General features: G+C 41.5%; 1 long non-coding RNA gene across 1 annotated transcript; it reads left to right on the top strand.

Moving 5' to 3' along the window:
• Positions 1-54: 54 nt before the first annotated feature.
• On the top strand, positions 55-27063 carry LOC146309182 (uncharacterized). The gene is made up of 3 exons (XR_014772495.1): positions 55-291; positions 26186-26643; positions 26998-27063. It is a non-coding gene; the product is annotated as an uncharacterized LOC146309182 (long non-coding RNA).
• Positions 27064-27902: the final 839 nt, after the last annotated feature.

Below are 27902 nucleotides of genomic sequence, written 5' to 3'. Positions count from 1 at the left end.
TCTTCATGTCCCTCTTGTCTAAGAGCTAATTAGTTCCTACCTGTCATTGTTTAGGGGGGGACAGGTATGAGCGTGGTGCCATGTGTGCAACAGTTTTGTTGACCCTGCTGTGAACGCCTGCCGGGACTTATTGGACAGCAGGTGGCTGCAGTCTACAGGTGGATTTATTTCAGTTTTACACGGACTTACATGGAATTTTAGGGACAGTTTCCAAAGACGCTGCGGTCGTTAATGGATGATGTTGAGGACAACGAGTCTCTAGCTGATGACGACGCGACCTAAAAGTGGAGGGTAAGCATCCGCAAACGTCTTGAACTCTGCATCATGGAGGTTCTTTAGATATTTTCTTGTGTCGAGCGGCTGATTTGCGTGATGTGGTTTCGGGTGTGGGGTATCGGAGTAGTTTGATGGGTACACGTAGGAGTACGTGAGGACAGTATCGGACCCATATCCGATGATGGCATCGGTGTCGGTCCCTACTTGATACTCAAACTTCAAGTAAACTGACAGACTTATTCCCACTGACCGTCATGGTCACCACCTACAGTCCCCAAACAGTTTTTAGCAGTTCGTCTGTGTAGCTAACGTTAGCCGTTGGTCTGTGAAGCTAACGGTAGCGGTTGTTCTGTGTAGCTAACGTTAGCCGTTGGTCTGTGAAGCTAACGGTAGCGGTTGTTCTGTGTAGCTAACGTTAGCCGTTGGTCTGTGAAGCTAACGGTAGCGGTTGTTCTGTGTAGCTAACATAAGAGGTTGGTCTTTCCTGTAAATGTTGCTTTGAAATTACGTTAAATGTTGAGTTCTTGGATGATCACAGCTGAAGGCAGAACTGTCACTATATGTTGATGTTGTTCCACTTTTCTAATTTAAAAATGTTGAAATTTTCACCCAGAGAGGCATTTTTTCACTAGAGGCCTTGATAATGGATTGACACAATAAGATCAGATGGTTTCATATTGGTTTGAGAATGTGTGCACACTGTACTTGCTTGCCTATTGTTCTTTATTTAATTATTTTTTAAAAGAAGTATTTGGAACACCTCTGGGTGATTTAAGATAAAAGTTGATTTCCAGCCCTGGATTGTGAATCTGAGAAGGTTGTTGAGGTGCATTATTGGCACTGAGGTTGAGTGACACATAAGTATGATAAGTTGCATGAGGATACATGTATTTTTATTTACTTATTTATTTATTTTTTACCACAAACTTTTACATTAGTGATGTCCTTGCTTGTGCAAACTGAGACAGAGATGAAATACAGATGTGCTAGTATCAGGAGGAGCATAAACAAGTGTGACATTCTGCTTTTGGCCTCTGGGTGGAAGTAGAGGACACAGATTTGTTGACTCCTCTCCTGGTGGAGACTGAGGATACAGCTGAGTCTTTGGATTTAGTTGCATGGCAGTAGCTTATTTAGTATGTGATTCATTGCAAATTGCTCCATGCATGTGCACCAGACTCCGTTTGTTAGAGTAGAGTTGTAAGCAGAGCTGCAGAGCAAGAAAGTGCCCTGCCAGCTGTTTGTTCGTCCTCTTTCATTTGACACTGGGACAACAGACAACACCTCCCAGCTGTTTGAATATATTAAACAATGTTTCCGTGTGAATGGCTCGATCCTGCTTCCAAAAAGCACTTTGAACAAGAGGTGTTGGGGGGGTTTATTAGTTACCCCCTCTCCCACACAACCCCTATATACCCCCAACATACACAGACATGCACACGCATGCACGCACCCCTTCCTTCCCACTGCTCCTACATAATGGCTTCACACGTCGTTGGCCTTGCAGTAATGAAGTGTGAAGCTTCTGTGACGCCACAGGGAAGCTACCGTGTGGAACTGTACTCGCTATTTTAGTGCACCACCTTCACTTCCTTACAGCTCAGATTTGTTCACATATTTAGCTCAATTTGTACTTTCTACAGGCAAAATTCAAGCTAACTTTCATCACCGCCCTTGAACAATTTGAAACCAGACTGAAAAGTTGGTGTACCTTGCTCAGTGCTTCCTACTAGGGCTGGGTGATCAGATATTACAATATTTTTAACCAAATATCTTGATATTTACTCAAAATTAGAAAACAAAAATAATTTTCATGATGGAGTGTGGAGGATGAATTTAAGAGACTCACAGCCTGAGGAAAGAGGTACAATAGACAGAGTTTTTGGCAACTTGAAGAATAAAGTATTGTGTGGTACCTCTCTGTTGTGTTGTGATTGGTGGGACTATTTATCTTTTAAATAAACCTTTTAAGCACAGAAATATAAGAAACTGTAAGATAGTGTAATGTTAGTAATGAGAGTAGATATGAGAAAATGGTATAATAATGTGTGTATGTGCGTGTGCACACCTGCACTTGCCACACCTGCATAAATCAGCGCCCTACTCGAGCCACCCTCGTCAAAAGAGCCTGCAGACGCCCCTGGGTTTGGACTGACGAAACAAGGCATTTGAAAACATCACTCTGGACTCTGAGACACTTGGATGGACATTCTTTTGGACACACTTTTTTTCCTGACATTTTATAGACATTGCAGCCCTTGATTAGACATGACATTTGACATATGTCTTTGTTGTTATTTGATAAGCAATAATAGTATGCCATATGTTTGTAGAGGGGCAAGTAAAAGTTGACTTTGGGCAAGTAGATTTGTTAACCACTTGCTTGACGATGTCGCACCCTGCAGGCCAGAGTAAAAATTCATAGTTTTGATTTTTGGGGTGAACTTTCCCTTAAAATGGACTGAAGCAGACAGACTGGATCCCAGCTGCATATTATGCATTAATTCTATGAACTGTGTATTGCATTGAAAAAAATGACAAAAATATCTTTATTTTCCAGTGTGCTTCGTTTGATGTTTGACATGTTGATGGACATGAATCTCTCACAATGTAAAATGAAGGTGCAGCTCAGAGCTGTAAAGAACTAACAGCACAGGGAACCACAAAAAAGTAATAAGCTCTTGGAAAAACATTGTTGCTCATGCTCACTTGCCTTTTATTCTTTTAGCTAGTGCGGGTTAGTAAAGTAAATTAATTTAATATATAATACCTGCCAAATAGTTCCCTGTTATCTGAGTGGTGTGCAAGTTAGAGGGGAACTGCCATTACAACAGACTGCCGTAGTCATATTTCAAGCTCAGGGGTCCAGGGTCGATGCATAATGCCGTTGCCTCTCTTAGTACTGCATGGCTTTAGGACGCCTGTCCTATTTATATTGAGGGGTTGTGGATTGATGCGAAATGACGAGGGCCGCGAGGCTGCTGAGTGGGTGGGCATCCACATGCTCCGCTCCACAGGCAACCCTCTCCTTTTACACACACACAGACACACACACACGCACACACACTCACTAATACACACTTGTCTTCATGTCCCAATGCCACCAGCCCTAGAAAAGCCCTACAGTCTCAATGTGCAATGTCCTCTCTCTGTCAACATATCCTCTATCCCAACGTTTAATGTGACAGAATATAACCAGAGCCCAGAACAAGCAGAGCACTGAAAAACAGCATGTGTAACAGGCATGTTTCCTCATCTTCTCTAGCAGTTTGCTTCCTCATCACATGGTAGCTCGACTTGTAGCAACCCTGAAAGTTTAAAATGCTGCTAATTCTGTTGACTATTATGCCGTACAGATTGTAAAGCCCCCCTGAGGCTATAGAAATAAAATTGACTTCACTTGAATAATCCTGTCAATTCGGCTGTAGTTTTTTTTCTTTGGTTTGTGGTATACAAGGTCTCAGCTGACTCTGTTACACTGTAGGAGATATTTATAACAGAAACCAAATTAATGTCAGTGTTACAGCAATGTGACGTTTGATTTAATAGAATTTATAATACAATCTTTATCACGTCAGAGTGCACAGTGGGTGATGTCAGTTATTTAATTTGATGGTAGGGCGGACGCTATATGAAGGACAAGACACAGGTGCTTTTTTAAATGTTTATCACCTGTAAAATTACAACAACAACAGCACCAGGTACGGGTAATGGATTACATGTAACAGGATGATGTGATTAGACAAAAAGAGACAGACAGCAAAAAGGTAATGTACAGATAAAAAGACATTTCAAAATACATTTTAAAATAAAGAATGGTATACTGCCTTGCACAGTGCGCACATATTACAACACTTTACAAGTCTCTGTTGTGATACTTGGATTAGGTCACTGACTACATTTTTTAACATGTAATTAGTAGCTGTATCAGAATATATTTTTAAAGTAACCCTCACGACCCTGAACACCACATCATAATTAAAATAATGTTAGTATGTTGCATTTCTTATTGTTAATTGTTAAATTACGGCGCTAACTTCTGTCCTGTTTTCATTCCACTTCACTTCTCAAAACTCACTCTCTTACACACATATATATATACAGCACATACATACACACACTCGTCTCTCACTCACTTGTCTTTTGGCCCCTTCCCACCCACACACACACTTTAACAGACGTGCAAACTCTTATCTCTCTGGTTCATAGAGAGAAGTAATAAGAGAAAAAAAATACATGCATTTTCATGTTGGTGTTACAGTAGGGTCAGTGGGTTTGGCTACTGCTGTCCATCCATCACTGTCACATTGTTATTATTAAATATTTCCGATTGCTTATTGATTCTGCAAGATGACATTAAAGACATGAGATCTTGGGAGCCTGGTTGCCTCACAACATTTACTTTGTGAGGGGCTCTTTGAATTCCTGAAAGAAAAGATACTTTGATCTTTATACTATCATAACTAAACACATATAGCTTAAAGCAATTGTTCAACACTTTGGGAAATACACATATTTTTAGCAGATCAATACCACTCTCATGTCTGTACAGTAAGTGTAGAAAAGGCACAATGTTTGTTGACAATAATTTCAGAGTAGAAACTCTTAATGGCGCCACGTTGAATGTTTTCTTTTTTCATGATGTTATTTCAAAGTGTAAACATCTCATTCATCTTAAACACACGTTTGATGCTTTCGCTAACGTTAGTGTGGAGAGCTAATTTAGCTGTGAGGCCACAGACTGAAGGAAATGAAAGCTTGAGTTTACTAGATACAGTGAGACTGTATTCACACTAAATCAGGTGTTGCGATGGTAAGCATGGGGTTGTGCAGCTGTGTGTGTGAGGGGGGTGTTTATTTGTGCTTTGAACATAACTGCAGTGAAACAATCAAAAAATAATGTTTTATTTCTCCGATTCATCCTTTTTCTTGCTACCACTGCTCTTCCCAGTAACCCAATTTGTGGTCCAGACCTGTTGTGGGAGTCGTGTGCAGTCAGTCTGCTGCTATCCAAACCACAGTTTTTCACTAATGACTGAATATTTTATTAATTTGAAGACATTTTGAGTTTCAAAAATAAATTGCACTTCATAATTATGTGGACATTATCCCGCTTGACCGCATTTCAAATTATAGTGTAATTCTAAATTTACACATAAAGCCTATCATTAATTTAATGATGTTTTATTATCTACTGTCAGGTGTTTTGCAGGTTTATGAGGTCACTCATATCATCACTATCATCCTCCGTTACAAGTTCAGTCAGTTTTATTACAGTGCATCATAACCTATTACGGCACTTATTCTGTCCTTGTTTACCCCTTTACGACCTAGTGCCAGTTCAGAGTTGGTTGAACCCTCTAAGAGCTGGCTCGCTTTTCCACAGGCAAGAGAGCCAAGTCATTATGTAACTGTACATGCCACTTGTGATAAAAAAGAAGCAGAAGCACAACTTCTAACTACTTAACTGCTACTAACTACTACTGCCTGCTAAATGAACGATAACGTCTGCCATCACCAGCAGATTGATCACACTGACGTGGACTCAAGCAAGATATAACAGTATCACAACTGACCATTGCGACCTCACCCGGTGTTACACTATATTTGGTAACTCCTTAGATTAAGTGACCTGCAGTGTTGGAAGCTGACTGATATGTTACAATGCTGTTTAGGCATTAACTCTTCACTATTAATGATGTACTGATATAGTGAATCAGGTACTTATCGAGCCATAGCTTATTTATTTCAGTGACAGTGCAACCCTCACGTAATGCGGCATTCACAGCACTTGTTTTTCCCGTCTCTTGGCTTTAGCAGGTCCTTTAATTCCACAGCTGATTCTGTTAAAATCATCGACTTTGTTTCATGGATCTCTGAAGGCAGAACTTCAGTCTGCAAACTTGCGAAGTTCTTATTTTTTACTCTTGGATGCCATTTTAATAAATGAACACTCACTTATGGTGTTATGGGACTTTAATTATGCTAATTGACAAGTCTCATGCACTTGCACTCAAATATGCAAATTTGGATCATTTACACAGTTATCTGAAGTTACATCCATTACTTATTTTTTACCACTTGCCTGATCGGGCAAGTGAGTTGCTAGATTTACTAGCCTGAGTCCTGTGTATAAGCGTCCAATGTAACCAGCTCCCAAAGACTTATGTGTTTTTGCACCTGATTCCAAACTAATGGGATACTTAATATTTGCTTAAGCACCCTTTTTCGCAGTTCATTGCAGACTTTGGGGTAATTTAGTAGCAATAAGTTCTGGGAGCAAAAACCATACCTTCCTATACTATTTTGTCGGATGCAGATCTGTTGATAAAAAGGAAGCAGTGCAAGAACAGCCCTATAAATAAGAATATGCCAATGATTAAGATGTTTTGTTTGACTTGCTTAATGATCTGTATGGGACTGCTCCACAGCAGCGATGCACGCTGGTTCATCAGTTTGCTGGAGCCCAGTGACTGCGAGTCTCTCTGGAGGAGAAAAATTAAGTTGAGCTGAGAACCGAGGGAATAATCTGGTTATGTGTAATGAGGGCTCTTATTAGTAGTTATGCGTTTATCAGGTTGAGTGTGCTGGTGGTGGACTTCCCACATCTCCCTCTCAGGGGGCACGGTGCTTTCACTCCGCTCATCTAGCTTTTTAGTCTGAATTGTAGGCAATTAAAACCCCGCCATGTGAGGGTGGAAAAAAGGTAATGAATATGGAACACCAACTCAGAGAAGTCTGCAGAGACCGCTCGTCGAGTTCTGAGGGATCCTTTCTCCAAATCATTGAGAAGCACAAAGACCATTTGACAGCGTTTTTTTTTTTTTTTCGCCTGTCCCTCGCTCAGTGTGCATGTGACTCCCCAAATGTTGGCCCAGAGGTTTTAAAAATGCAAAGCCCATTCTTTCCAGGTTGTTGAACTTCCGTGACCTCTGGCAGCGAGGAGAAACTTTTTGTCGTGGGTTTGGCGCCCTGCCTGGCTGACCGCGCCAGCTCTCACCACTTCTGAGCAGAACAGAGGAGTGATGGGAAGGGGGCTGAGTGGATGTGTCTAGACAGCCAAGTGGAGGAGGGCAAATATTTAGCCATGCCACTTGGGGAGGGGATCCAGGCCTCCTCCCCCCACTAAGACATGCCTCTTAGCCGCAGAATCAGGCCATGTCTTCATCCTTCTCCCCACGCTGCTTCACACTCTGTATTCAGGGGCACGGATCTCATTTCTTGGATAATATTTCAAGCTGGCCACAGATGGGGAATTAAATTGAAGACCTGGCTTGGTATGGGGCATAAAGGATGGATTTTAGGGGCTTTGCAGAGAGATGATATGAAAAGGGAATGGATACTGTAGATTTAGCTGTACTTAGGCTACTTTTAAGGATCTGTGTAAATGCTGTGTGCTCTCTGAAAGCAGAACAACCCCCACAGTCATCACTTATTATCCACTGTGACGCATCAGTCACCTCATTTTATTATTTCATTGTTGATCGCTGAATGCTAGTTTCCCCTCTAACTCACAAAACTGATGCTACACTCTTAGAAATCAAGGTGCTAACTAAAACCATAAAGGTCTCTTTGTTTTGTCTCCATTTTGGTTCCTGGTAGAACCTTTTATAAAGGCACCAACAAAAAGGGTTATACATAAAACCACCTGTGAAAGGTTTAACTCACCGCTTAACCCCCCTATGAGAGGTTCTACATAGAATCCTTCTGTGGTGTGATGGTTCCACCAAGCACACTTCTGGGGGTTCTATACAGAACCTTTCCACCTTCTACAGGTGCAAACAAGAACTCACCCAGGGGTTTCTACCAAGAACATTTTCTTTATCTTCCAGGGGTTTTATCCAGAACCCAACAAGGAAGTTCTCCTACCCAGATGGTTCTACTGAGAACCTATTTATATTCCACGTGATTTACGTAGCACACACCAAGGGGGGTTTTACCAAGAACCTTTTTTACTCCAAGGGTTTTATCTCGAACACACCCAGGAAGTTCTACTAAGAACATTTGTTAATATTCCAAGAGTTTTAACTAGAACCTACCCAGGTGGTCCTACTGAGAACCTTTTTTAATTCCAAGGGTTTTATCTAGAACCCACCCAGGAAGTTCTGCCAAGAACCTTTTTTTAAGCATTCCTCTGGTTGTATCCAGAACGCAATTAGGGGGTTATACTGAGATTTTTTTTAATATTCCATGGGTTTTATCTAGAACCCACCTAGTTCTATCATATTCTCATTCTATCATTGCAAAAAAGGGTTCTTTGGATGGAAAGGATTCTTAATGAAACCATTACTCTAACAAAGGTGCATTGATGAACCCTTTGTTCAAAAAAGAGTTCTTCAGAAGCGAATTGTTCAGGGTGGAACCTCAGCCCTTCAGGAGGAACCCATTTGGAACCTGTTTTGTCTAGAACACACTCAGGGCATTTTACAGACAATGTTTTTATATTCCAAGATTTTATTTAAAACCCACATAGGGGGTTCTCCCAAGAATAAATTGGTTCTGGGTAGAACCTCAGCCCCTCAGGAAGAACCCTTTTGAAACCCTTATTTCTAAGAGTTTACTTTACATGTTTACATACATATTTCTCTATATTTCCCCTAAATGCGCCGCCAATCCAGGAAAACTCCCTTGGATTTCCTCCCCGTCTTTGCCAAATTTGAATAAGTCTGTAATCAGATGAATTGCTGTCAGCTGACTGCCTAACAAGGCTACTCAAATCAGGGTAAATATTGACTCAAGCGAATGAGCACATGACAGTTTAGGGTGACACCACTTTGTCACGCTGACAACAATACACACCCTCCTCCCGTCGCTGTTCTGGCAGGGTGGTGTCACAGAGGGAAAGTAAAAGTTGGAGAGCAGTCCGGCGAGGCTTATGCTCCGCCGTCGTGCTGAATGTCGGTTGGCGCTGCAGTCTGGCGCTGGTGTCGCGTCTGCTGATGGGCTGAGTCAACCCTGCTCTACTGGTAGCCGTCACTCACCCACATATCAGACAGCGCGGCGCGGTCTCACGCCACCTGTGTTCTCCCAGTGTCTTTATGATGATCTGTCTCCTATTCTTCGTCTGATCCCTCCACTCACAGCCAATAAGAAGAGCTTCTTTTTATTGTTCTGACGCAAAAGATGCACATTGAAGAGGAAATCCATCAAAATATTTTTCCCACTAATCATCAGTAGCAATCAGGCAGTCCTGACATGAGCAGTTAATTAATCAATAACTTGATCAGCAGAAAATCAGCTTTGATAATACTTTAATCATTAAAACCATTAATCAAGCGAAAGTGCCACACAGGATAATAACCCCCCCCCCCCTCTTTTTCAAGAGCTTTTTGATCTACAGCAGAGTATAGAGAGCAACCAGTCATTTCCTTTTCAATTCCTTTTCAACTGGAACGCCCCCTGAAATCAGATTTTCGTCTTGGAAGTCCGAAGAATCTCACCAGCATACCCTCAAAATCCAAGATGGCTGCTCCGTGCATCAGCTGTGCATTTGCGCTCCTGTCTTTTGTATCTCATCAAATTAGACTGTCTAACTTCTATCTCTGGACATAGTAATAATATCAATCACTGCCCTTTGTCATGTAAAATAATCAAGTACTAAACCACTGCTGCAAGCTTAGGCCAAATAAAATCAACCCCAGCCACAACAAACCACATTCTGCGAATGTGTAAATGCTTAAAGGACTTTGTTTGTGCCAGATGCAGAGCCTCGCCAATTAAAATCACAGTGGATTATTTGTAACATGCTGAACCTCACTGCACTAGCATCTTAAAATAGCAATTTTATTTTTATTTTTTAGAATGAGAGGACATACTCCTTGGTAAACCTAATTTAGGACAATAATCAACTGAGAATCACATTTACCTTTCAAAATAAATGCTATGATTTTCTGTGAGTTCTTTAAAGAAACTAATTCATAATCACCACCACCAATTTCATTACTTTGTTTTCAGAAATGCTGCTGCTCGGGCTGTAATAATCACAACAAACCTCCTGGTGAGACTGCATAATGACGTTTGTCTTCCTTCGTTTCTCTTCCACTTCTTCTTCCACACAATCCTGCACATTTGGTGAATTTTCAGTGTGTCACACACTAATCTCATCAGCACTGCATACATATTTGTGGATGCGACCCTTCTGAGTTAATGAAAGCATTTGTGTCACTTTAATGTAAAGCCTTGTAGTGCTCACCCATCTGTCTACAGTTGTGCTGTTACAGTGTGTGTCATCAGAGTCTACAGCAGCGAATTACAGCTTATTAGTACCAATACCAGCAGTGACAACATTTATCAAGGAAAACATCTCCTATTCTCCCTAATTGTCCCCCGCAGGGCCCACTGTTATGTGGACCGGTATCGACGGCCAGGCAGTCATTAGGACATCACACTTGAGCTGACGAGCAGAGAATTCAGGGGACATGTCCACCCTGATTGGTTAATTTGATGTGAGTGGAATGACACGGCGTCTGGAGCCGATGAGGTATTTATAGTCTGGGCGAGGAGATCCAGACACCCACCGTTAGTTTGTGTGCTTTCTGTTCGTGAACTCCTCATAGGGCGCTGCCCAGGGGGGCTGGTGGCGCATGAAGCGAGGCGGGCCGGGATATGAATAGCTTGCAGGGAACGGGGCGCCGGAGGTGGAAAGGGCAGTGAAGTTTATGTGTCAAATAACAAGAGCGAGTAGCTGGTATTCAAGTATATCTGTCAGTCTCTGCTGGCCTTTGAGAGGGAGCGACAAAGGGCGCAGGTCAGCCCGGCCTGTCTGAGCTTTTTTGTGTCTCCTCAACAATGGGATCTTGTCTGATAGAGATACGCTGCCTGTCTGTCACTTTCACTCACTGATATTTTGTCACTTTTGTCTGTGCGTCCGCTCCTGCGTGAGGCCGGCTTCACATGGACGTCTGTGTGTGTGTTTCTGTCATCAGATTGCGATCTCCAGTCAGGTAGAATAGTCCCCGCTGCTGCCCCTCGTTCATGGCGATACCTCCCTCCTGCCACCTTCCACTTCATGCTGCTGACATCCTCCGGGAGTGACAGATAGAAATCTAAGCCGGGGCTCTCAGCAGCTCAGCGTCTGCTCCCAAATGCTGCGATTTTTGAAAAGGGCTTTGGCTCTAAACTCTGAGACACCTCCCGGCCCACAGCTCCCATTCTCAGGTTCCAGCTACTATCTGCTACTGTAGGACTGCACCATACCTGCCAACATTTGGCTTTAAAAATATGGGAGCATTTTTCAGGAGAGAGGGTGAGGGTTATCTGCTGTGTTATACTGTATGAAATGCTTCTCTTTCAGTTAATGAAATCCCTGCAGCACCTGAAGGCAGCGGGATGTTGTATGTCTGCAGCCTCTGAGAAGTGCTGTGCCACAGTGCACTACTGTTATGTACGGCCACTTGCTGTGTTTACTAGGTCTGGGACATTGGATCAAATACTTCTAGAGACTGTATATCATTATTCATATTCCCAAAAACAATGTACATCACATGTCAGTCACTTTCTGAGTTTTACTTCAGCTGCATCTTTGCTGTACTGTACATGAAGTAAATTCAATACTTTTCAGAGTAAACTTTTACTGCTTGTCAAGTTTGTGCCGCAAAAAAGATGTGGTCAAAATGGAAAAGAGCCCCTGAAAACTACCCACACTACAATGAGAGCATTTAAATTAACATCATTCACATATGAAATTGAACTTGAAAACTGTCCTTTCAAAGCCCTGGACTTGACAGAAGTGGTAAATAAAATATATCTCCTCTCCTGCCAGGCAATATCTCTTTCAAGTACTGATCATTTGGTTTGGCCCTTTAGATCTGCTGTAGTTTGGCAGTGTGGAGTGGGTGATTCCAGAGTAGCAGACTGAGTTAGCAATGTGAAATCATAAGCTATAAGTTTGTTGCAACAGACTGGAGAAAATTTAAAGCCTGAGCACACATGCGCACACATGTTGAGATAATATTACCGCGATCGCAATGCTATTTTTTGTTAGTGTGTCTATGGGAATTCCCAGTATGTGTTAGCATCGAGCTAATGGACCAAGAGATTTTGGAGAGATGGCAGACATCTCTATGGCAGATATCTCCAAAACCCTGCAAATCACACCAAAAAAAAAAGGATAATAGATGGATAAATAGCACTACAGTGTAAAAAAAAGTGTATTTTTGAGTTTGGGGTGAATTGTTCCTTTAACTGTGGTTGGTACAGCTGTTTCAGAGGTGCACATGGAATTGCAGAGTCCGTGCACTAGACCTCCCACCTCGCACTTGGCATTTATTATTTAAATTTTAACTGAGAGTGCAAAATATGAAACAACTGAAGGTGATATGCATGCTATTGCACCCTGAACTGGGCCTGCGTCAGACGAACATACAAAACGTATGGATCAATTTATGAGGATTATTCATAATAAAGCTTGAGAGCCATGCAAATTATGTTTCCTGGGAGAAACAAACAAACAAAACAAGAGGGCGCTGGTAGATGACTACAAAATATGAGAAAAACTCAGGTACCTTGGCAGCTATGGACTGCTCACTAAAGCAATTTGCCTCAAGTGCCCACAGTCCTGCCTCTTTCACCCTCACACCAGGAGCTTACATCCCATCATTTTTCACACTGAAGACCATGCACCTAAAATGCTTTTTCTCCAATTGTTCTGGTGATCAAGCCTAACTTTTCTTTGCTGCCAATTAAAAGGCTTTGATGTCTATCTGTGGAATGGGTGAGGCTAGAAAAGCATCTCTCTTCTGCTGCCTCTTGGCTACCAAAGGCCAGACTTGTGCTGGCAGAAGATAATCAGCAGTTCTCACACAAACAAGATAAAAAAAAAAAAGTGAGAGGATTTACTCCCATCCTGCCTGTCAGGCAACCCACTGCAGACGGGGGAATTATTTTGGCAGCAACACTAATGTGGTGATGGTTGTTGTTTCCTAAACTGATTTCCTTAATCCTCCACTTGTTCCACGCTTTGTAAACATGGGGGCTTGATTTTGTAATCTGGGAGGTCCCACTGACGCACAGACACACATGCACGCACACACACCAGCAGCTTGTCCCTCTAACCTCCTCCTCGTCAGCCGCTGCCCTAATTAGTCAGAATTAAGACGAATGCCTGGGCCTCCCACGATCAATTGGTATCGAGCGGACCTTCGCTCGCCCCTGCCTGGGGGCCTCTCGCGGCCGGCAGATCATTTATATCAATCGCTTTTGTTTTTCTTTCCTTCCCCCTTCCCATTCTTCCGTCCACCAATTGCAAGGTTTGGTCTATTGGTTGGCGTGCAGAATAGACGACAGCAATATGGCAAAGCCTGGCACCTTAACTGCTCCGGCTGAATTGATGTTGCAGGGACACAATCTTCAAGAATACTCAGGGACACGTCGGCTTGTCACATGAATATATGTGTTATCATATCCATTTGTGTGGTGAGTCTTTGTGCGAGCTCGTTCAGAGCTTTTTATGTCGTCTCCTTTTACTAACAAGCTCACCCTTTAGAAGCAGGAGTCCTTCTTCCCTGCCCTTTGCTCTTCTTGTTGCCCTTCTCTCAAATACCTCCCTCTTCTCCCTTGTGCTCTGCCTTTATTACTTGTTATTCTAGCTGAGGAGAGGCTCTGTGTGCTCCATGCTTCCATGCTTTTTATTGATTTGGGCAAAGATAATCGGTGCAAAGATATGTATATCAATCCTGTTCACATTTGAACCGATCCGGTTCTGTTTCCTGGATTTCAGTGCTGGTACTGTTTTTTCAACACTTTACTCTCTCTTAAATAACAAAAGTGTCATTTCTGGTGTAAAGAATAAGTCCAAACTTTCCAAATTGTTATTTACTTATTAACTTTAAACTGTTATCACCTGTGACTTTACATGTTGCACATTATATTTTCTCTTTTTTACCTGTTTCATATATTTGTATTTGTACATTTTCATTGTAATGTATCTCTTTTTTGTTACTTGCCTTGGGACTACAGATGAAAGGTTTTTGGCAGTTTTTTTTTATAATCCAACATGTTTACATCTTGTAATTTTATACTGGTGCTCATTTCCTCGTGTTGTCCCTATCAAATAAACAAATAAAATAAAGTAATATCTCACCCTACATGCAGAGAGACGTGGGACTAAAAGGCACAGAACACTACAAGTTTATCACATTATAGATTTCAAAACATCTCGCCAAAAGCCTGCAGTTGAAAATTAGCCAGCTGGCTAACACTGGCACATTTAGAGAAATGCTGATTTATTACTGTGTGTTGTCCTTATGAAGAAATAAATGAAATGAAAAGTTAAGGCATAAATGCTCATTGATTTTTCTTTTTTAAATAAAAAAACATTGCAGTGATGCAGCTGGCCAATCATGGCCCAGACTAAAACACAATATAGAGCGAAACTGAAAAGAAAAATCTGCAATATATGTATTGTAATAAATAATAAAATGACCATGATATGTTATCATAGATTAAAAAAACATGCTTAGTTGAAATAGCCACAGTTTCCTCCTTTGAAATTTCTATTCCAGGCCAGAAGAACTTTTTGCTTGCCCATTTCACACTAATTAAAGTTAAAATCAATGGCGAATGTTCACAAAATGAATTAGTGTCTGTTAATGAGTAGTACAGTTAAATTGACCAATATATTAATGGAGTCTGGCAGGCAGTCACTTAACTGAACCTGTGTTTGAGTGTGTATTTTCAGTGCAGTGTGCTCTTGTTTTCAGAATAACAGGCTTAACGTGACATTGACGGACAAGTGGCAGTTATAAACAGCTGATCAACTTCCAGTGTAGGACTCATTGCCACTTGTTATTATTGTCAAATTATGATGTTGCGCTCATCTTGCGCTCCTGCGGCGTTCCTGCAGCCTGTCTGAGCTTCTTCGAGTCTGGGAAGGAGTGGGTGAGGGGAGACAACTCGCTTCAACCATCGATCTTATATTATATAAAGATTCAACCAATTAAATATACCATTAATGACTCCAACTCGATTGCAGTTGTTATATATTGCTCCATTGAGTGAAATTCAGTAAATTCCATGCCATTTTCAGGCATAAACGTCTGTATGTGTGAAGGGTCAGGTTGATGGAAGATGGCACTTTTATCTTAGAAGGATTTCTGAACCATTGTTTACTGGCAGGCATGATTCCTTTGTTTGTGTTCTAACCTTCTTTCCATTTCTTGTTTTTTCATCTCAATACCCAGAGTCCCGCAAATGTCACACAACGGCAGTGAAATGCTTGTGTTGTTCCTGCTGTATTCTTAGGTCCACTCAGACACAGTACCTTAGGGAAATTCATTTAAAGGACAAATTAAATAGAGACAAGGTAAGGCCACAGAAGCACACTTTTATTAGTTCTTTTCTCCAAGGTTGATGGTACAGTCGTGAACTGCCACTTAAAACAGACATAGATCCAGTTTGTCCTCTGTATGCGTCACTACAGGTCACTGAATGTGTACTTTGGCGTACTATATGCTTGTAGTGCATGTGAGTGTTAGATACTGACTGCTTCTACCCTCAGGTCAGCAGCCTCTTCATGTTGCATGCTTTGTGTGCACGCCTGGCGTTATTTGTGATGCTGCAGAGACTGGTGATGGCAGTGCTTCATGCGTGCGTTGCCAAACCTGGACGGTACAGCACAGCACTTTAGCCGTTCATGAGTTGGCAACCGGCTCCTCGGTTAGTAGCCTCTGTTCTGTGTGCGGCGTTTCGCCTTTGGTGTGATCCACTTGGAGCTCCGTCCAGAGGAGTAAACCTTGGCTAACTGACTTAAGCTATGCAGCTAAGCTAAGATTAACCTCAGGCTGTAGTTTAAGCTCATGTGCACCAAGTATGTTAGTGCCAGATGAGCTCTCCAGAGTGTCCATTTATGTGTGTTTGAAAGGATTGAGTATGTGTTTTTATTTGAGTCCCCGTCCCCCTGATTCTTCCCCGAGGCCGCGGCTGTCCTGGCATGACGACCCTCCGTCTCTTCTCCCACATACTCTGTTGTTCTCTCCCTTTCTTTGCCACCTGCTATTTAGAGACAAGGGCTGACAGACTTCAACTCTGCCTTCTCATTTCCTTCAGATACTGCTGGAGAGAGCCCTCGTCTGTACAAACACAAACACTGCTCTGAATTTCTGCTTTGAACTCAGGGTCATGGGGGATATAAAAGAGAGAAAGAAAAACACAGAGAAGTAGGAGGGGAGTCCTTCTAGAGCATCTTCATGGATTAATGGGAGGAAAAGTGGGACTATTAATCCTCCTCTCTCACTCTGCGTGGTGCACTCTATAAGATATGATGGAGACAAAGTGCCATGTAAATATTAACCAGTGTATCCTTTTACAGTTTTGCCCATTCACCTACATTTTCTGCTTATTATCGGGCCTATAATGAGTCACAGAGGAGAAACACTCTCCCTGTGTGTGTGCATGTGCTTGATTGGGTGGGATGGTTGGCAACCACTTTTGTATTTCTGCCTAATTTGCCATTGTGAATACTATTGAGTTAAGTGGCCTAAGTTTGTTTTGCTCCCCAGCTTCCTGCTGCGCTAGCATTACTACACCACTTGGACTATAAGCAATCAGACGCAGCAAGAAAGAGAGACAGAGGGATTTAAAGGACCAGGGACTGCAGTATCATGTTTAAAGGGAGGAGCACACAGAGTGATGCTGATGAAGAAGGATGTGGTGAAGGGAGACGAATGCCTGGGCCCCGAGGTGTTGTACCAGTCTGAGAGATGGTCCCTGTGAGGCCCCCTGCGGTGAGAGTCAACTGTGGCTAGCCTGAACTCCTGCCAAGCTCACTGGCTGTTTGAGTTGTTGCAGATGGTGCAGACAGTAGCACTGGTGTGGCAGGGAACTCACTATGGAACAGGAGAAAACATTTATGCTTCAAGTTTTTCAGAGTAACTCCCCCTTCAAAAGATGAGCAGAGGTGAAAGAAAATATTGATACACTCGAGTGTCATGATAGCATGTTTTGTGATACTGCATTGATTTTCAAAACACTTTGTTTAAATCCCTGACCACTAGATATCAGTGTTATTTATCTTCCCTGTTCTGACGGCATAAAAAGTACAATTTTAAAACTTATTTAGGCATATGGTGGCTTGTTCTTTATGTTATGACAGTTTTCCCAAAATTAGATAAAAAAAAACCCAATATATTGCAATATATCACAAAATATTGAATTGTAACTCCTGTATTATGTCATATGGCCAGATTCATGCCAGTACACAGTGCTAATACACATAAATGGGCAGAAATCAGAAATGAAAATGATTGTGCATATTTTCATTAATGAGTAATCAATTAATAGCTGTTAAGAATTTAACCAATTAAAAAAATGTTCCAAAAAAAGAAAAAAATATTTGTATTTTATTAATTATTAATGATTGATTGATTAGTCGATTGGTAGTGTTTTTCGGTTAAGGAAAATGCCTGAAATTTGCAACCCTAACTATGTAGTATTTTTAACATCTAAATCAGTTGATAAAATCAGCCACCAGGATTTTTTTTTTTAGAAGTTGTTGGATCAATGAAGTCCCAAAAAATGGGAGTTTGTTGATCCAACAGTGATGTAACCTATGGCTGTTGGATAGTACATCAAAAATGGATGATATAAAGGCAAAAATAACCAGTGGAAATTCTGGAAAAAACATTGTTGAAGGCCAAGTGGGATGTTTAGTCTCACAGAGACTGTGAGAGTAATGTTTTTGGTGGCTTTGCAGCCTGCAAGAAGTGCCAAACGGTATTAGCTTTTGATATCAACAAGCTTGCGACATTGTTAAAAGAAAATCAACAGCTGCAAGAGCACAACTGCTGTGACTTATATTAATGGGTTCGGATTTGACAATTTAAACAACAGCAGGTAACGGGTTTGCAAAACTGGACCTGTGCAGGATTCTGCTCCATGCTGGCATTTCAGCATAATTCATGTTGCTTGATCACTGGTCACTGGCATTACAAATAAAAGCCTGGAAGTTTAGAAGTTTGATGGCATTTACACAGTAATAATAACATATGTGCAATAATAGAGCATGCTTTCCCTGTTATCACTGTGATTGTTATATGAGATGATGCAGAGCTAAACTTGATTACATCCAAACTGATTTAATTATATATACACATTTTTTAATCTCTACTGGCCACCAAATAAAGACATCAAAAAATGTTATTGTCTAAAGTGTATTCTTCCTCTGAGGAATACACTTTAGACAGTTCCCTATCAGTCAAAGTATTATCAAGGAAAGGTCAATTTGGCTCATTACCAAAAAACTGAAAAATATTATGGCAGTGGGTCATCTTTGGCCTTTTTATTAACTGGTGGAACAGCAGTATCTCACTGTATATTACTTTGAAACCTCTACACACTGCTGTCTGTGAGATGTGGACTCAGATGCTACAGTCAACAGTTTGGTTTCAGTCCTCCTACCTGAAGCTGCTCCTCCCGAATCTGCTCAGCAACTGAAAGTGCAGCTCATCCGGAGACAGCGCTGCAGAAGACATCCTGTTCCCCCTGCTTCATGATGTATTCACAACCAGAACATGTTGTTTTGAGATCCACATGGCAGATTCTTGTTAGCCTACATCCTGAATAATCAGTTGTTGCCGGGGCTCCCGGCGGCAGCCTGCGAGGGCCACAGAGACATGCCCAGGGAACCTTGGGGGCCCCGGCTGGGGGGTCGAGGGTGCTGTGTGACTGCTGCGTCTGTCTATCAGGAGATTTGTGGGGATGCTCAGGGCACAGAGTGGAGACAGTGTCAGGGCGATACCCTTGACGGTGATGTGATTGAGTAGACAGGCACGACCCGCTCCTTTCTTTACCCACCACCCATCTCTTTCCCCCTACATCTCCACCCACTCCTCCTTACACAACAGCTCCCGGAGAGTGAGCGATCGCTTAAAACAGCACTGGTTATTATACCTAAGCACATCCTAGTAATTTATGCATGATTGCCTGGCAATCTGAGGCAATTCATCATCCTCTTTCCTATCTTTCTTTTTTTAATCTGTTGGTGTCTTGTTCCTCTGGACTTTAATCTATAGGGCTATTAAGAATGCCTGTGTAATAATGGCTCAGCTCAGGTGACAGCGTGACATTGGCGCCGTCATTGCCGCGCAGGTTTGGGATCCTGGAAGACTGTGGGCAGTGAAAGACGGCAGATCTGGCTTTTATGGCTAAGAAGCAGTCAGAGCGTCCGTTGTTTTGTTGGTGCGAGACCTTCGCTCCTGTCAGGCAGATGGGAAGAGCTTTATCTCTGTGTACTGACAACACTGAGTTATATCAGGTTTTTTAGACTCAGTGAGTCTGAATAAAAGTTTTTTTTTTTTTAATCAAATGTATGAATATACATAAGGATGTACCAAATATAATTTGTTTTTACATTTGAAGCTTGTTGAGGTTTCAGATAAAGTTTTGAATGTTCATCACCCTCAGGCAAAATCCTCAATTTGAATAAACTTATTAATCACATTACATGAGTCGGTCTCTACATACGAATCTGGCAACTACTTTGTGTGTTCTTCAATCCAGCAGCGCCACCATTACTGCAGTGGCACCTCATGGTGTCTGTTAGTCTGTGTTATATTTAAATGAAATATTTTTATAGGTATTCAAATACTCAAGACTTTTTGGAAGAGAGTCCTTTCTGTTCATAGTCTTCATCCACTTCTGGCAAACACCCAGTGAATCTAGGAGTGTACGGTCTCAGATAGAAGGTGACATGGGAGTGGATTTTCATTCCTGTTTCAGCCCAGTCACACAAAAATACTCCTGTCCTGTCCCAATCCCATGACAGCGTAAAAAACTAAATCCTGTCCCGTTTCAGTCCCAGAAGAATGACTCCAGTCCCATCCTGCTCCCATCCACACACATCATTACACACATTTTTATATATAAAAAACTGATCTATTGTTATTATCATTACTGCTCCGCTGTCCCGTCCCAGTCCCGTAAAACTGACTCCTGTCCCACGGGAATTCCACAGTAATTCCATGTATTCCTGAAAAATGGTCAGCCTTTAGTCTTAGACAGGAGCACTCATCATGAAGTAAAGGTTTTCTCAAAAGTTGAATTTTGACTCTACTGTTGAAGCAGCCAAACTGCACAAGTTCTTCCTGACTTCTCCAGACACTGTTGTCACAAGTAATGTTGCAGAAAAAGTAGAAAATTGTAGTAAAAGTAGAAAATTTACACTTTTTATGACAGCTTGAATTCAATCGCACGCATACTGGAGGCAGATGCAACCGCTACTGTTACTTCCTCAGATTAGTGTATAGGTTGCCCTGTCAGTTGGTCGCCCTGTCAGTTGGTCCACAAAAATCCACTCCACAGTTTTCACCGTAGGAGTTTGAAATTTAGCATTGCAAACTGGCGTGGAGGTCGTGTGTGAGCGTGTGTGAAGGTGTGTTTGGATTCATGCCAATTAGCTAAAAGAGGGCGTGGCAGTGTAATTGGCCTTTGCAGAAAGGCACATAACTTCCAGATAGATTCACAGTCTTGTGAAAAGGACAGTTGATTAGCTGTTCACGACAGCTGGGAAAAAGGGAATGTGGTAGTGGGAGTGGCCTGCAACTTTTAAATGGATTAAAGTACCATGACTTATTAAACTTATTAACCATTTTCCGTAGCATTCTTTAGTCGTTAGTGATGTATAACCTGTCCCCTACACACAGACCCCGCCCCCCTTTACAACTCATTAACCGTTTTTCTTAGACTCTTGTGGGAGGCATCCCTGGTCTCAGCAGAAGGTTCCTGTGTCAGATGTTCAGATCATCCCTTCCCCCTCACTGCAGTGAAAATGTTGCTGTTAAAAGGCTAAACGCCACCAAATATGAACGGAATATATTGTTAGATGAAAACATGTTGTGAATTTTGGAAATGATTACATCTGTCTTTTCTCAATGAATTTTGACATTGACTTTACAGCCCTCTGGATTAATTCAAAATGTTTTGATCACACTAGAATCTAATTCTACAAATAGCATAATACTAATAATATTAGTGTAGCTTAATCTTTATCTGCAACTGCACAGACATATCAGGTTTAGACAGAATAAACAAACTTGCAATAAAACAACCCTGGTACAACCCTGATACACATGTCTGACATCAATCCTGTCATTTATTCACATTTGTTGCATTCAGTGCAGGCATTGATACGAACCATTCAGTATCAGAAATTATTGAATTGTGGGTAGTGTTTTCAGTCATTGTAAATTTTAACTGTGGAAAAAAAAACTTCAGTTCAGTTTTACTTTTTTATCTTCACTAATTACTTAATAAATACATAAAGTGAGCAGCTTTATTTGGATTCTTTGTTTGTTTATTGCTTATGTTTTGACAGAACACGGGGAAGTTGAGCTTCTCAACGATATGTTGCAGAAATTTTCAGAATTGCCCTGATTGGCCCAGCAGGGTGCACATTCATTAATCATTATCAATGCAGATGATTGCATCACATGTTTACCGCTGTGTGTGTTTGGTGAATATTTTTCACAAAGAAGCAAGCAAGTTCAAATCCAGGCCGGGCCGGTGTATGTCTGTTGCACGCACATGTCTCCATGCTTTTGTACATGCATCATGTTACAGACACCAGTGTGAGACAGAGGTGTTAACAGCACCGGCACAGGCTGACCGGTCTGTTGTGGAGTTATCCATCTGTGACTCCCAGGCATGGCTAATGGATGCCGACCTTGCTCCATGTTCTCTATCGGTTCCATTCAGCATCTATCAACCCAGGGATGTATCTTGATTTACCCCTCTGTCCCTCTTCCACTTCCTGCCCGTAGAGCACAGTACCAGAGTACGCCACGGCCCGGTGTAGGCCATTGTAATCTGCCTGGGCTCAGTGAAGGCTAAATTAAGAACTGAACAGCATGAGCAAGAGCGAGACAGCAGAAGGCGGCAGCTCGAGAGACAATCAGATAGGAAAATGGGCCGCAGCTAGTGACCCGGGTTTATCTTCATCATAATCTTGACTTATCTAATTGGCCTTTGTTCAAGCTATTTATTCACAATGGAGGCAATATCCTGAATGGGTCATGTGGTATGACATCAGCAAAATGATGACGATCCTCAGCTGTTTACTGAAGAAGATGCATCACTCATTACTTGTTCAAGTTTTTTAAAAAACTTTCATCAAGCTTGACGTCTTCAGCACCATCTGCAAGTCTGATGGTCACATTTTGAGGGAATAAATGAGGAGTTTGGGAGCTGAAAGTTTTGAAAGTTTTTGTTCTTACACTGACTGTGTAAGCGAGAGTGGTATCAGTCCTCTCATCTAAAGGGCCGTCCACACCATACATAAAAACAATTATCAATATATCATTAAAAATTTTTTCCTAACTCAAGTGGCTGGCGGTGTCCACACCACAACTTTAATAGTGACTTTTCAGAGCAATTTGATGAAAAATAGAAACGCAGCCAATCAAAATCCATCTCACTTTACATTTACTGCATTGGTGTCACGGATCAGAAGCATGTGGCCATCCATCAGTAAGACCTAGCTCAATTTCCGGGACATTTTTATACAAAATCATCTTGCACGAGTGCTTATAATGCTGATTTATTGCTGTAGCTTAGGGCAGTATGGATTTTTTCTCACTGCAGTGAAAAATCAACATATTCCTGTGGGTTGGCGGTTTAGTGTGACTGACCAAATAATTAAAAATTTCTAGATTTTATTTAAGATTACTGTTGTACACAAAGTATAGCTCCTTTAAGGAATACGTCAATAAATAACATAATATTAAGCTGCAAATGACACTTTAAAATGTCATTTTACTTCCCACTGTGTGTTAGCATCAAGCTAATAGAATAGGCACAAGTTATTTTTATATAAAAATTGATTCAGAATTCCCAAAAATGATTCAGGAATCATAAGAAAAAGAATCACGACATTTATTTGATTGATTTTTTTTTCTCCCTCCTCTACCATTTGTCCTGTCTTGTCAACGTGTTCTGGTTGCTGCTCCTGATGATGTCCCCTCCTCTCGTCTCCTCCCTCTCTGTTTACCTCTGTTCTCCTCCGTGCGAGTGTGTTTTGAGGTTAAATTTTACCTCAATCACATTTGCCGCTGTAAGTCGAATTTTCTTGTCAGGGACTTGTGTGCTGACACAGATGGTTGGGGTTATGTTAAGAACACCCAGATGGTATTCAGAAATATATGCGTCATATTTCAGTCGATGTGTTACAGTACAGAGCTGCATCTTCCATTTACCCTGGTGTGACAGTGAGGAGAGCCTCACAAAGTCAGGAGAAACAGGTAACACTTTATCCCTAAAACTTTTTCCTTGTCTACTTTTTATCCCTGGAGTAAAATTGGTTTCTTGTGTCTTTTCTCTTAATGCGGAAACACTTAGAGAAGGCTATCTCATGGGTCTGAAAAAAGGTCCCTGGCAATGAAGTAATCTACCTAAAAGACGCCCTGTTGATTTCTGGTTTAATTGTTCTTGCATGTGTGTGTGTTGAGGTGAGAACAGGTGTGTGTGTGTCTGTGTGTGTCCTCATTTGCTTCTGTTTGTCTGAGTCTGAAGCCACGTGGGTGCATTTTTTGGACTGCACCTCCAAACATTTAACAGCAGCAGTCAGTGCATTGATTTCCCATTGGTCGATGCTGGTTGAGTTTACAGAAGGAGGTGCAGAGGTAAAATGTCTTCTCTTTTTCCCCTGTCTGCAGCGGTCACACCATTCTTTACTTCTTCTTTCAAAGAAGATAACAAGAAAGTAACTTTGGAAATCTCGATGAAGGTGACTTTTTGCAAGTACTTTAAAGGGATAGTTTGCCCCAAAGTTAAAAATATCTTCTTGTCCTATCACCTGTAGTGCTATTTATTTATTTGTTTTGGTGTGAGTTGCTGGGTTTTAGAGATAATATATATGTCTGCTAGATGGCACTTGGCTTGTGGTTATCAAAGCGCCAAAAATAGATTTGAAAAATTCAACAGAAACCTGGTTTCAAGAAGCCATGACCTGGTTACTCAAGATAATCCACGGACCTGGTTTTGAGCTTTTTCATGTAGAAAGTTCTTCCTTTCTATGGTGCTCTCAGAAAAGTTAAGGTCCTTAAATGGTGCTTCAGAAGGCTCTCTGGTCCTACAAATAATCATCACCAGTTGAAGAACCACTGTGGTTCTCTAAAGATCTAAAGGTTCTTCATTTTTATTAGAAGCATTTGGGTGGCAGCAGGAAATTCGGGCTGCAACTAATGATTATTTTCATGATCAATAAATGTGCAGATTATTTTCTGAATGAACCATTTGGTCCATAAAACATCAGAAAAAATGTGAAAAACAATGATTCACCTAATCAGACGTCGACATCTTTTGAAATATGTTGTTTTGTTTGCAAAATCCTGCAATATAGACGTTCTTGTCTGGTGATCGGGTTAGTTGACGTTAATAATAAAGAAGAGGGATTTATTGAACATGGAGCTAATGCCATATATAGATCGTATATGAACAGACAGCCACCACTACACTCACAAGGCATACTCCTCTCAGTGCAGCATTTCTCCAATACACCCTTTTCATCATGGCTGTGTACTTAAACAGTCGATGCTGCTGCTCAGATTGGATTTTTTAAAGCTCCACCTCCACCACAGCATCCAATGTAAGCTCTGACTGTGGTCAGTGCTGTTGTTGCTCCCGAATCCCTGCTGTGCTGAGCTTGGTGCTTCTTTAGCCCCTTTACACTGGACAAAAACACACCAGCACCCACTAACATCTGGCTTTTGTCTTCAGTGGGAAAGAGTACAATCGGCAGGTCAAATGACTCTGCAGTAGTCACAGGTATTTATTGTCTCCAGTTCCGATCAGCAATGATGTAAACATGATGCTGAGGTGACATGCTAGTTTTTTCCCTTTTTCAGCAGAGACAATGAAAGATTATCACCTCTGTTGTTGACTTCTGTGACTCTTTCGCTCTTTTTTCATGCACATGTGCTGCTTGGCTTGACTGCTTGGTTTTTTTGGTAGGACATGATTTGGCCCAATTCTCAAGAATGAATCAAGAATTTTTCACCCAGGTCTCTAAACGTACACTTTGAAGCCTCCAGTTTGGATCTACACCCTTTGTTCTTAGCTCTGTTAGCTATTTGAAGTTAGAAAAACACAAAATTTTGGCCACAGCATGAGATAGCAGCAGAGCAGAGGTAGAACGAATCATCTGAGAACCACTCATCAACGCAAAGGCGCAGCCCAACATACAGTACCTCTTACTAATTTATGATCCTGTACCATTTTTTAAGGAAAAACAACATCATAACAAGTAATAACCAGTCAGAATGAGAGATTTGTATAAGGCATTGTTTTCTACATTCATAATTAATGCCCATGACCTGTAACTGCTGTATAAGACACTTTATGGTATACACAAAAAGACAGGTTTTACCCAAATGGCCTGAAAATTCACTGAAAGTCCAGAGGGCAGTTTGTTGTTTAGCACCGTTGGGATTTGGCTTCCTTGCTGGCGTTGTTGCCCTCGGAGCATGGCTGCTCCTCAGAGACCGCGGCTGTGCGCTCCATCATCTTCTCACACGGAGCACGAAGCCTGCTGGACACGCACGCCTGTCCGACGCTCCCATGACAACCCAGTGTGACATTTTTCTTTCATCTGTGTTCTTCTCGTCCACGGTCTTTCATCAAACCTTCTCTGTCTCTGCGTCTCTTTCCCCCAGAGCTCTCTGCCATCACTCGAGGTTCTCCCTCTTGTTTTAAACCGTGAGAGAAAAGGGTGCAGAGGAGGTTTGTGGGTTGTGGAGAAATTATCTGGAGTTTTTATTTACATCTGTTTCTTTTCCCCTTCACTAGATCTGACATGATCTTTGAGGCCGCAAGAGCAGTTTTGTGTTTGAGCTGGTCTTGTGGCTGTAGGTGTAACCGTTTGTGACAAACTGACAAAGTCTCTGTCACAGCCTGTCTGATCGCACATATCCTTTCTTTCCAGCAATCTCTTGATGCTTCCTCGGACAGAGCAGGCAGAGACGGCCCAGCAGACAGCTGTATAGATGCTTGGATAGAAGACAGATAGTACAGGAGACATGCTGTAATCACAGAGATGGAGGGATGATGTCAATCACGGCGTCTGGTGGCCTGGTAGAGGAAGGAGGGATGAATACGTCCAGGATTGAAGGATCTTCAGTGTCAGAGCTGGAGCCACCCCGTTTCTCCTCAGTCTCTTACAAGAATCAATCTCAGCTGGTTATAAATGCACACACTCTTCTCATGTCATTCTTCATCCAACTTTATCCTCCTACCCATCCTCTTTGACCCTTTCTCATCTTAATCATTGCCAGAAGTTGGACTACAAAGTGGTAGACTTTATGTGTGTAGTGTGAGTCAGTGCTTCAGTTTTTCACAAATTCTTTTATTAATACTGTAGATGAAATCTTGACTCTAGACCTTGTCTTATTATTTTAATTTTTTTACAATTCTTGAAACAATTTTTGATTGCTGAAGTGATTTTAAATATATGTTTAGAAATATGCTAAGACTGTTAGCTTGATGTCAACACATAATGTGAATTGCCATTAGTGCGCTAACAGCAATTAGCATCGGTATCACAGGAATATTATCTACTTAACATAACTCAACATGTGTGCTCAGCAGCTGACTTCACATTGTTGATTCAAACTATAGCTACGGCTATGGCAACCTCAAAGGGTCAAAAAGAATTTAAAAATACAGCCAACGGTGATGAATTTGCTATGGTACTTTGGTGGATAACAATAAAAATAGTAGAAAAGCAAGTACTGCAAGTCAAGAGGCATAAATAGGAAATAGAAAATTGACAATAAAGTGAAAGATAATGTGTATAATACCTTATTTAAATTAAAGTGCTGTACAGTTTTGTGCAGGGAAGTATTCACCAGGTAATGTGCAACAGTACGAAGTTTCACAGTACATGGTATATTTAGTTTTATAGTACATATATAGAATATTTAAATATTTGCAAGATAGTAATCCAAAACAGTCCCAAAAAAAGATGCATTAATGGAATGGATTGAACCAGATTATTTTGCCCTTTGTGTTTTTACATTACCAGCAGCAGCAGCAGTTTGTTTCAAACACACAGAACTCATCAATACAAGAACTCGGTCGGTGACGTTGGCGGCAGTGACCACAGAGTCTGAAGAGACAAAGGAGAAAGACACATCAGAGAACTAGACACATTATTGATGTGGTTGCTAAGAAAAATCATTGCCCAAACATCTCAGCAATGAACCACAAGTGCAACAAAAACGAAAAAAAAAAAAGCCTTCCAAATCATATAACAAAATGGCAACCGCGGACGTGCCGCGGTGCTGCGTGACAACACAGTCCCACGTCTTTGCTCCTCAGTCTCAGAGAGGCAGGGAAATGAAAGGGAATTTGATTTCAGACAGGTGTTTTACTCATGAACCTCTGAGGGCCCTCTCCTGACAGTGCTATTTCAAACCCCTCTGTAAAAAGTGAGGTGGGGCTGTCACCAGCGGGTCCCCGATGACGCGTCACAGAGCTTCAAACTTTTAAGCATTTATTTATTCATCCATATCTGTTTGTTTGCATATTTCATAGTCTTCCCTGCTCACTTTTGGGCTGTGGCCAACCTTCATAATCAGGGAGTATATTGTGTTACCGGGTAATTTCTCAGAGGGCCGGTGGTTTAATTCTCAGCATGTTAC

This window comes from Lutjanus erythropterus, chromosome 19 (genome assembly GCF_056507025.1).
Source record: "Lutjanus erythropterus isolate fLutEry1 chromosome 19, fLutEry1.hap2, whole genome shotgun sequence".
NCBI lineage: Eukaryota > Metazoa > Chordata > Actinopteri > Lutjaniformes > Lutjanidae > Lutjanus > Lutjanus erythropterus.
This window is presented reverse-complemented; position numbering and strand designations above follow the sequence as displayed.